Raw genomic sequence first — 10,909 nt, 5'->3', positions numbered from 1 at the left:
AAGAGAGATACCATGGGGGAAATAGACCTGTTGTTGGTCATAGGACCAGTCGAGTTTGAAGTAACCTTCCAGGTGCTCGACATGGACACATCCTACAATTTCCTCCTCGGCAGACCTTGGATCCATGCGGCATGAGCTGTGCCTTCCACTCTTCACCAAATGGTGAAGTTTGAGTACAAATACCGAGAGATCGTGGTCCATGGAGAAGATGAGCATGCTATCTATCGGGACCCATCCATCCCATATCTTGAACCGAGAGAAGGGAGCGAACATACGGTCTATCAAGCTTTCGAGATTGTACTGGCAGAGCAGCACGAAGAGGGAATACCCTGCCCCCAGCCTTTCTTGTCTAACGCCTCGGTTATGGTGGCCAAAGAGATGATCCGGCACGGATTTAGGCCAGGGAAAGGGCTTGGACGAACCCTTCAGGGAATAACAGAACCCATTACCTTGCCAGTCACCAAGAAACCTTTTGGACTAGGCTTCAAACCCACTCCAGCAGACGAAGAGTGGGCAAAGAAAAAGAAAAATGAGGGTTGGAAGTTACCTCGACCACTGCCGGATTTATATGCAACTTTCATCAAGCCAAGGTACGCCGAAGAAGAAGATGATGAGGTCTTCACAGCTGAGGAGGTCGAGGAGATATGTGGGGCGATGAGAGAGATGCTCTACGAGGTCCACATGGTTCAACCAGGTGAAGGCACAAGCACTGCTGAGATGATGTACGTGGGGCCGAACGCCAAACTTCAAAACTGGGAGGCCACGCCATTCCCGACTAGACGGAAGTCCGGGTAGACCTGTCCTGCCACCTTTCCTGTGTCACAAGTTGTCTCCAGGACATAACTTGAACGTTTTCTTCCTTTCAATTGTTGTTTTGAATTCCTAAGTTGTAAACATTGTTGTCTTCCAACTTTCCAAAGAAAATAGAAAAAAATCATCATTGCTTTCCCATTCTTTCTTTTGTTCTGATTTTTGTTATTTTTCCTTTTATCTTTCCTTTCAGTTATAATAATGCGGCTTTAAATATGACATGCTTGCGGACTTCACGCCCAGATCACAACGAGCTATTTAACTGTGAATTAATGAACCCAGAACCAGAATATGATGAGGAAGAAGCTTTTAGGGAAATAAACCGAGAGTTGGAACATTTTGAGAATAAACCTAAGCCAAATGTGAATGACACCGAACCGGTTAATTTAGGAACTCCTGAAGAAATCCGGGAGACCAAAATAAGCATTCACACGGACAAGAAAACGCGAGATGCGATAATTCAACTTCTTCTGGAATTTAAAGACGTGTTTGCTTGGTCATATGATGACATGCCGGGATTAGGTGTTGATCTGGTGGTTCATAAATTGCCGATTCATCCTGATTGTCCTCCAGTTCAACAAAAGCAACGAAAGTTCAAAACTGAGGTCAGTGACAAGATTAAAGAGGAGATCACCAAACAACTAAAAACGGGAGTGATTCAGGTGGTCCAGTATACGACGTGGTTGGCAAATGTGGTTCCAGTACCGAAAAAGGACGGGAAAACTCGGGTATGTGTAGATTACCAAGATCTGAATAGAGCAAGTCCTAAAGATAATTTCCCACTGCCCAACATCCACATCTTCGTTGATAATTGCGCCAAACACGAAATACAGTCTTTCGTAGATTGTTACGCTGGGTATCATCAGGTATTGATGGATGAAGAGGACGCCGAGAAAACTGCCTTCACCACACCTTGGGGCACCTACTGTTATCGGGTCATGCCGTTTGGTCTGAAGAATGCCGGGGCTACTTACATGAGAGCCATGACTGCCATTTTTCATGACATGATGCATCAGGAAATAGAGGTGTACGTGGACGACGTGATAGTCAAGTCCAGGACGCAGGATAATCACATTCAAGACTTGAGGAAGTTTTTCGAGAGATTAAGGAAATATGACTTGAAGCTGAACCCAGCCAAATGTGCTTTCGGAGTTCCGTCGGGCAAACTTTTGGGCTTCATCGTAAGCAGGAGAGGTATCGAACTAGATCCAACTAAGATAAAATCTATCAGAGATCTACCTCCCCCGAGAACGAAGAAAGACGTGATGAGTTTGTTGGGCAAGTTGAACTACATCAGTCGATTTATTGCCCAGCTGACAAGCATGTGTGAACCCATATTCAAGCTGTTAAGGAAAGACGCGGCGATCAAATGGACAACTGAGTGTCAAGAAGCCTTTGATAAAGTCAAAGAATACCTTTCGAATCCCCCAGTTTTGGTCCCTCCAGAGCCAGGAGACCCCTTTTCTTGTATCTGACAGTCTTGGAGAACTCTTTCGGTTGCGTCCTCGGGCAGCATGACATAACCGGAAAGAAGGAGCAAGCAATCTACTACTTGAGCAAGAAATTCACTGGCTACGAGGCCAAATACACTCTGCTGGAAAGGACATGTTGCGCTCTGACGTGGGTTGCTCAAAAGCTGAGACATTATCTCCAAGACCACACTACTTTCCTCATAAGTAGGCTGGATCCTTTGAAGTATATATTTCAGAAACCGATGCCTACTGGGAGACTGGCCAAGTGGCAAATCTTGCTTACTGAATTCGACATAGTCTATGTCACTCGCACAGCAATGAAAGCCCAGGCGCTAGCAGATCATTTGGCCGAAAATCTGGTCGATGAGGAATACCAACCATTGAGTACCTACTTTCCAGACGAAGAAGTAAACACCGTAGAAGTGGTCTCGGAGGACGCTCATGTTTGGAAGATGTTCTTTGATGGAGCCGTGAATGCCAAAGGTGTAGGGATCGGGGCAATTTTGATCTCGCCTTCCGGTCAGCATTATCCCGCCACAGCTAGACTGCGTTTCTTTTGCACAAACAATACAGCTGAGTATGAAGCCTGTATCATGGGCATGCATATGGAGATCGATCAGGATGTCGAATACTTACTGATTATGGGAGATTCTGACCTGATTATCCGGCAAGTCCAAGGTGAATGGGAAACTCGAGATGTCAAACTTATCCCTTACCGACAGCATGTGGAGGACCTCGGCAAGCGCTTTACATCAATAGAGTTCAGGTATATCCCGAGGTGTCACAATGAACTGGCAGATGCACTTGCTACTCTGGCTTCAATGCTACCCTACCCGGGCAACGCCCACGTCGATCCTTTGGAAATCCAAATCAAGGAAAGACACGGTTACTGCAATGTAATCGAGGCGGGACCAAATATGCAGCCTTGGTACCATGACATCAAGAGGTTCTTGAAGACGCAAGAATACCCCGAGCATGCTACTGGAGATCAAAAGAGAACCATTAGGCGACATGCAAGTGGTTTCTTTCTGAGCGGTGAATTGTTGTACAAGAGAACCCCGGACCTTAACCTATTAAGATGTGTCGACGCCGAGGAGGCGAGGAAGATCATGCACGAAGTACACGCAGGTGTGTGCGGACCTCACATGAATGGGTATGTCTTAGCGAAGAAAATCCTTCGAGCAGGTTATTACTGGATAACCATGGAAAAGGATTGTTTTAGCTTCGTTCGGAAGTGTCATCAGTGTCAGGTGCACGGTGATCTGATTCATGCACCTCCCACAGAACTGCATCCCATGTCTGCGCCTTGGCCATTTGTCGCCTGGGGCATGGATGTCATTGGACCAATCGAACCAAAGGCTTCGAATGGACACAGGTTTATACTGGTTGCCATAGACTACTTCACAAAATGGGTAGAGGTTGTCACTCTCAAGTCGGTCACTAAAAAAGCTGTAGTGGATTTTGTACACTCAAATCTTATCTGTCGTTTTGGTATTCCTGCGACTATCATTACAGATAACGCAGCCAACTTGAACAGTCACTTGATGGGAGATGTATGCGAGCAATTCAAAATAACGCATAGGAATTCTACTCCTTATCGGCAAAAGGCCAATGGCGCTGTAGAAGCGGCAAACAAAAACATCAAGAAGATTTTGAGGAAAACCATCCAAAGTTCCCGACAGTGGCATGAGCAGTTACCATTTGCATTGTTGGGGTATCGCACTACGGTACGCACATCAGTAGGAGCGACTCCTTATCTTCTGGTTTATGGGACCGAGGCTGTAATACCGGCAGAGGTAGAAATTCCTTCGCTTCGAACCATTATCGAAGCAGAAATCGAAGACAGCGAGTGGGTCAAGACTCGGTTAGAGCAATTGACTTTGATTGATGAAAAGCGAATGGCCGCGGTTTGTCACGGACAGTTGTACCAACGAAGAATGGCCCGTGCTTACAACAAGAAAGTCCGACCCAGGAATTTCGAAGTAGGTCAGCTGGTACTGAGGCGTATTCTGCCGCATCATGAGGAAGCAAAAGGGAAGTTTGCTCCAAATTGGAAAGGCCCATACATCATAAGGAAGATATTGCCGAGAGGAGCATTGTATTTAGGTGATATCGAAGGAAATGACCCCGACACAGCAGTAAATGCGGATGCAGTCAAGAGATACTACGTCTGAATTATACTCCAATAGTCTTGACACATTTGAAATGATGAAGGTTTTATTCCCCACTACTCCCCAAACACTGCCCAATTCTCTCTACAAACCTTTGAGCCGCTTACAAAAAAAACAAAAAAAAAACAAAACAAAACATTGATTGAGGCCTGAACTACGTTTGACTTGATTCCGAAAGGATACGTAGGCAGCCTCTCCCTGAGGTTTAGTCATACCAACAATAAAATCCCATTCACCCTGAAATTGAAACCGGGGCATGTCGAGCAGTTTAGAAGTTAGTATCATCTACCTCTCTTTACCAAGCACAAGCCTTCAAATCAATTACCAAAGATAGTGGGAAACCAATAAGCGTCACAAATGGAGACCAGCACACTCTGAATTGAGAGAGATAAAATGAGAGAGTCTCGTCGGTGAAAACCTTCGGGCACCACGAGGCGACGGGAGTAGAGAAACCAAAATGAGAGAGCTTGTTTAGTAAAAACTCACAAAGAGTGCTATCAAGCGATGACAGGAAGAGAAATGAGAGAGGTCAGCCGGCGAAAACCCGCAAAGGGCGCTGTTGGCAAAGTTCCACCGGTTTGGAATCACAGATCCGTTCTGGTTCAGGGAAACGCAAGTTCATGGAAGGTCAGGCGTCCAGTCCAAAGAGCATGTCATGTCATTTAAAGCCAGCGTTATCTTCCTCAGATAAGTCTTTCTCGTCCCAAAAGGGACACTCCCTTCCTGAAATTTGTTTTCTCCTTTCTTTGTTTCTCTTCGAATCCCTTTTATGTTTTAACCCCAAGTTCAGGATACACCGGAAAGGGCAGGTGGCAGGTTTGTTTTCACGGAATTCCGTTTCATGAAGGAAAACACCCCGTTTCGTTGGTACGTCTGTCCAAACTTGATGAATCATGATGTTTGATGGCGTTCGAAGTAAAGAGGAAAAAGAGAAATTTCCCCCAGCAAGTCCGCCTTCGGACGAATCCCCACAGAGTCTCCCCTTGTACAATCCCCCACAGAGTCTCCCCAATATATATATAAAAAAAAATCCCCGTTGGAATTTCCCCAGCACATCCCCAGCGAGTCCCTTTGTAAAAATTCCCCAACAAGCTTACCCCAACAAATCCTAGAAAGCCCGCTTCGAAACAAATCCCCAGCATGCCCCATTGTACAAAAATCCACACAAAGAATCCACTTTGTAAATATTCCCCCACAGAGCTTCTTTTTGTACAAATCCTCACAGAATACCTCCAATAAAATCCCCGTTGAGAATCTCCAAGCAAAACGGGACAAAAAAAAGAGAGAAAAGAAAAAAAGAACCTTACGAGGCAAATCATCACAGAATCTGGAAATAAAAGCCTGAGCAGTCTAAAGGATTTCGACATATGAATCAAATCAATGGCGGGACTTCGCAACAGAAATGAAGACGCAACAAAGCAACTGGGAACGATCAAGGTCACCGAACCGACCGTCATTTCCGAACTAACAATTGTTCTTTGTCTGAAAAGTTGAAACAGGTATGATCCAAGACAACCGTGCAAGAAGCAGGTGTCGCCCAAAGAATAAGGTACATGGGTACAAGAAATATTTCGGCAATAAGGAACTCACTCGAAAGGTAAGTTTCCACGAGACTCCCTTTTATCTTCTACAAAAACAAGAAAATCCAAAAAAAGGGGTTAGCTAGCATTCTCGAACTTTACCCCCAACCAGTCAACATTAGGGTTTTAAACCCTAAACTGAACTTTTTCATTTCAGCCAGCATTAGGGTTTTAAACCCTAAACTGAGCTTTTTCCATGCAGTCAGCATTAGGGTTTTAAACCCTAAAATGAATTTTTCCATTAGTCAGCATTAGGGTTTTAAACCCTAAACTGAACTTTTTCCATTCAGCCAGCATTAGGGTTTTAAACCCTAAACTGAGCTTTTCCATGCAGTCAGCATTAGGGTTTTAAACCCTAAACTGAATTTTCCCTTTAGTCAGCATTAGGGTTTTAAACCCTAAACTGAACTTTTTCCATTCAGCCAGCATTAGGGTTTTAAACCCTAAACTGAGCTTTTCCATGCAGTTAGCATTAGGGTTTTAAACCCTAAACTGAACTTTTTCATTCAGCCAACATTAGGGTTTTAAACCCTAAACTGAGCTTTTCCATGCAGTCAGCATTAGGGTTTTAAACCCTGAACTGAACTTTTTCCTTTAATCAGCCTTAGGGTTTTAAACCCTAAACTGAACTTTTTCCATTCAGCCAGCATTAGGGTTTTAAATCCTAAACTGAGTTTTTTCCATGCATGTCAGCATTAGGGTTTTAAACCCTAAACTGAACTCTTTCCTTTAGTCAGCATTAGGGTTTTAAACCCTGAACTGAACTTTTTTCTTTAATCAGCCTTAGGGTTTTAAACCCTAAACTGAAGTTTTTCCATTCAACCAACATTAGGGTTTTAAACCCTAAACTGAGCTTTTCCTTCCAGTCAGCATTAGGGTTTTAAACCCTAAACTGAACTTTTCCTTTTAGTCAGCATTAGGGTTTTAAACCCTAAACTGAACTTTTCCCTTTCAGTCAGCATTAGGGTTTTAAACCCTAAACTGAACCTTTCCCTTTCAGTCAGCATTAGGGTTTTAAACCCTAAACTGAACTTTTCCTTTCAGTCAGCATTAGGGTTTTAAACCCTAAACTGAACTTTTTCCTTTCAGTCAGCATTAGGGTTTTAAACCCTAAACTGAACCTTTCCCTTTCAGTCAGTATTAGGGTTTTAAACCCTAAACTGAACTTTTTCCTTTAATCAGCATTAGTATTTTAAACCCTAAACTGAACTTTTTCCTTTAATCAGCATTAGGGTTTTAAACCCTAAACTGAATTTTTCCTTCCAGTCAGCATTAGGGTTTTAAACCCTAAACTGAACTTTTCCTTTCAGTCAGCATTAGGGTTTTAAACCCTAAACTGAACTTTTCCCTTTCAGTCAGCATTAGGGTTTTAAACCCTAAACTGAACTTTTTCCTTTAATCAGCATTAGGGTTTTAAACCCTAAACTGAACTTTTCCTTTAGTCAGCATTAGGGTTTTAAACCCTAAACTGAACTTTTTCCTTTCAGTCAGTCTTAGGGTTTTAAACCCTAAACTAAACCTTTTTCCTTCAGTCAGCATTAGGGTTTTAAACCCTGAACTGAACTTTTCCTCTTAATCAGCATTAGGGTTTTAAAACCCTAAGCTGAACTTCACCCTAGTTGTTCGGTATTAGAGTTTCAACTCTAAAACTGAACTTCTCCCCAGCTAGTCGGTATTAGGGCTCCAACCTTGAACTGAGCATTTTTATCTTCCTTCATCAATTTTATGAACTTCCTGGCGAATAATTCACGAAATTTTCCTAGTGAAACCGGGGCAGAAAATTTCGTTCGTCTGTTTGTTTTCTCCCGCAGGTCTAACCTCGAGCCACATGGATCAAAACGACCCACGAAATGAGTCTCACCTCAGAATCAAAGAAGAAAAAGACAAAAAGAAGATGTCCTGAGATATCGGAGTAAACGGAAGGCGGATCGACTCCAACATTTGATTAAGATCCAGAACTCGGCCAGTCACGCCTCGCTCAGCATCCCAGAGAATAACCAAGCACCTACAACTCGCAAGCATCAAGGTTCGGATCAAAGTCTACAAGCAAAATCAGCTAAGACCCAAGATCAAGTCGCAAAAGAATCATAGATAGGGATCTTGTAACTAGCAGTTGACATGCATATAAGTATTTAGTTCAGTTTCAATTTTCCTTTGGTTGTAATAAGGCGGTCAGTAAAGCAACGGTGACAACAGCAACAGCAGTAACAGCAAGCATTGCAGTCCCATGGTAGTCCCAGCTACCAAAACTTCCCGAACTACATTGACCTGATTCCTGTTTAGCCCAGGATATGTAGGAAATCTTTGGAGCAAAGATTCGGTCAAATCTTTCAAAAAACATGCTTCACACGGAGTAGTCCATAGGCAAAAATCACTCATATCCGCTCACTTTATCTTTGCACAAAAACTCTTCGTGTTTCCGAACAAAGAGGGGCAACTGTGAGCACGTGATTTTTGTTTTACGAGACAATCGCTCCAAAAGAAATAAAATAATAACAAATGGCCCTGCTGTACAATTTTGGATTTTACATGGCACTTTGTTAATTATTTATGATTTTTGCCCATTTTTATTAAAACAAAATACAAAAAATGTATGTGTAATGCATAATTTGAACCGTAATCCGGTTGTTAAATGGAAAATCACAAAATACGCATTTTTTGTCTTGATTTGTTGCCTTGTTTAATTTTACCTACTTTTAACATTTTTATGCGTGTAATAAATATGTTAAGTGTTAATTAATGGTGTTTAGTTTTATTTAATTAGGTTGTGTGTTTAAAAAAAAATTTAGAAATAAAGAAAAAGAGTTTAAAACTTGTTTCAAATGAATTTGGGCTAATTCCCATTTTTCAAAATCGAAGGCCCAAGTGAACAGCCCAAGCCACCAGTCCGAACAGCCCACCCCCAGGCCACAAAACGACGTAGTTTAACACCAAAACTATGTCGTTTCAATGCCAATCCATCACGACCGTTCAAACCAAGCTGATCCAACGGTCCGAATCTCTCACCCATAACCCCCATTACCCGACCCGTTACCCGAACCAATTCTGACCCCTACTAAGCCAAACGACGACGTTTCTTTTAAGCCTTCAGATCCAAGCCATCCATCTCGCCTCATCCAACGGTTGAAATCAATCCACCCATCCCATATATAAGGTCCCTATCATACCCTGCCCCCTATCCAAGACCCCAGCCTTCGTCCTCATCCCCTTCTCCTCCAAACCCTAGCCGCCCCTGTATTCTTCATCATGAAAGCCGGCGGCATGAACGCTGGTGGCCTTCACTTAACACCATAGGACCATCTCACCCCCCTGAACATGGACCTGTTGACCGTTTAGTTCGAATCATCCTCTAGGTCCTCGAATCTTCATTTGAAGATTCGAGCAAAACTCGATCTACACCGATCTGCTCTAGATTCATACCAGACAATCCTCGGACCCCCTCGTGACCAAACCATACTTGGTTTGGTCCGAATCTAACCAAGAAAGCCCAAAACCCAAATCTGCCCTCTAGAACCCTAGGTTTCCTCGTGCTTGTTCCGTGCCTGTTCGAACCAAGAGATTAGGGTCTAATGGACTTTAAGCGAAGTGTTTCTCATTTGAGAAACACTTCGATTAAATTCCGTTCAACCTTGAGAAGGGTCTGTTCAAACACGAGTTGATTTTTCTGTTTTCAAAGTTTTTAAGGTAAGTTTGTTTTCTCTTTGTTATTCAGTACGTGTGTGGTTTAAAGGTCTGTTCGTATGGCTGAATGTCTTGTGTAATTTGTGTCTTTGAATTTTTATCAACTGTTGATTGTCCACCTTACCTGAACCTCTGTGTTTGATTGAGTCCCTATTCTATTTTTACTGATAATGTGTATATGTGTGTGTTGTGCAATTAGTCGAACCTCAAATTTGACTGATCAACTGATTCCCCAATACAATTCTGCTTGATCAGTATGATTCGAGTCATGTGTTCGATACTGTTAAATGTCTGATTTTGGCTTCGATTGTATGTGTTTTAACTAGTATAGTCGAATCGATATACGTTGTCAATCGGTTTCATGTTAGAATGGTAGCAATTTGACTCAGGCTTTTGTAATTTACTGAAGCATTGTTGAATCAGATTAGTGTTGTTGCCACTCAGTATTAATTTGTTTAGCCAAATCAGAAAGACATTTAAAGGATTGATTTATTAGCTAGGTTTCAGATTTTAATAGCATTGTTTACTCATCTCTCAGCCTTGGGCAGCATGTGCATTACAAAGTAATGGAGAGCATGTGCTGTCAGAACACACCCCTGCTGTCCATACCCTGCTTTAGTTTAAGAAGTATTAAACCTCACTTAAAAGAGTAAGACTGCCAGGGAATATCATGGGGGGTTTGTTTATACTTAAATAGCTAAGTGGAATCTGAAAAGAGGATAGCACATGGGAGGGGTGTTCTGATTGTTGAACAGGCTGTTAAAGGGTTGATTTTAGGCTTATAAAAGGGAGGGACTTCCATCAGTTTAGGGGGGATTTTTTTTGGGATAACAACACAGAGGGGATAATACACAGATAGACATTGATAGATACAGAGATTTTGATATACACACACACACACACGGATAGACATTGATAATAACAGAGGGAACTGAGAGGGAACATTTGGAGGAGAATTGAGTTCTGAAAAACAGAAAACTGGAAAAGAATTCTTCTGGATAGCCAAAATAGATTTCAAGACTGAAATTGGAGATTGGATTTTGAAAAGAAATAGATAGTAAGAGGGATAAAGATACAGAAGTCAGAAACTGGTTTTCTTCCTGCTTTTGTTCAATGTTTAGCCTGCTCAGCCTATTCAGTCAGCTTTCTTTTCTTTCAAGCATCAGCTAAAAGTGTTAGTTTGGTTTGCCTTGGT

Source organism: Nicotiana sylvestris, chromosome 5 (genome assembly GCF_000393655.2).
Source record: "Nicotiana sylvestris chromosome 5, ASM39365v2, whole genome shotgun sequence".
Taxonomy (NCBI): Eukaryota; Viridiplantae; Streptophyta; class Magnoliopsida; order Solanales; family Solanaceae; genus Nicotiana; species Nicotiana sylvestris.
This window is presented reverse-complemented; position numbering follows the sequence as displayed.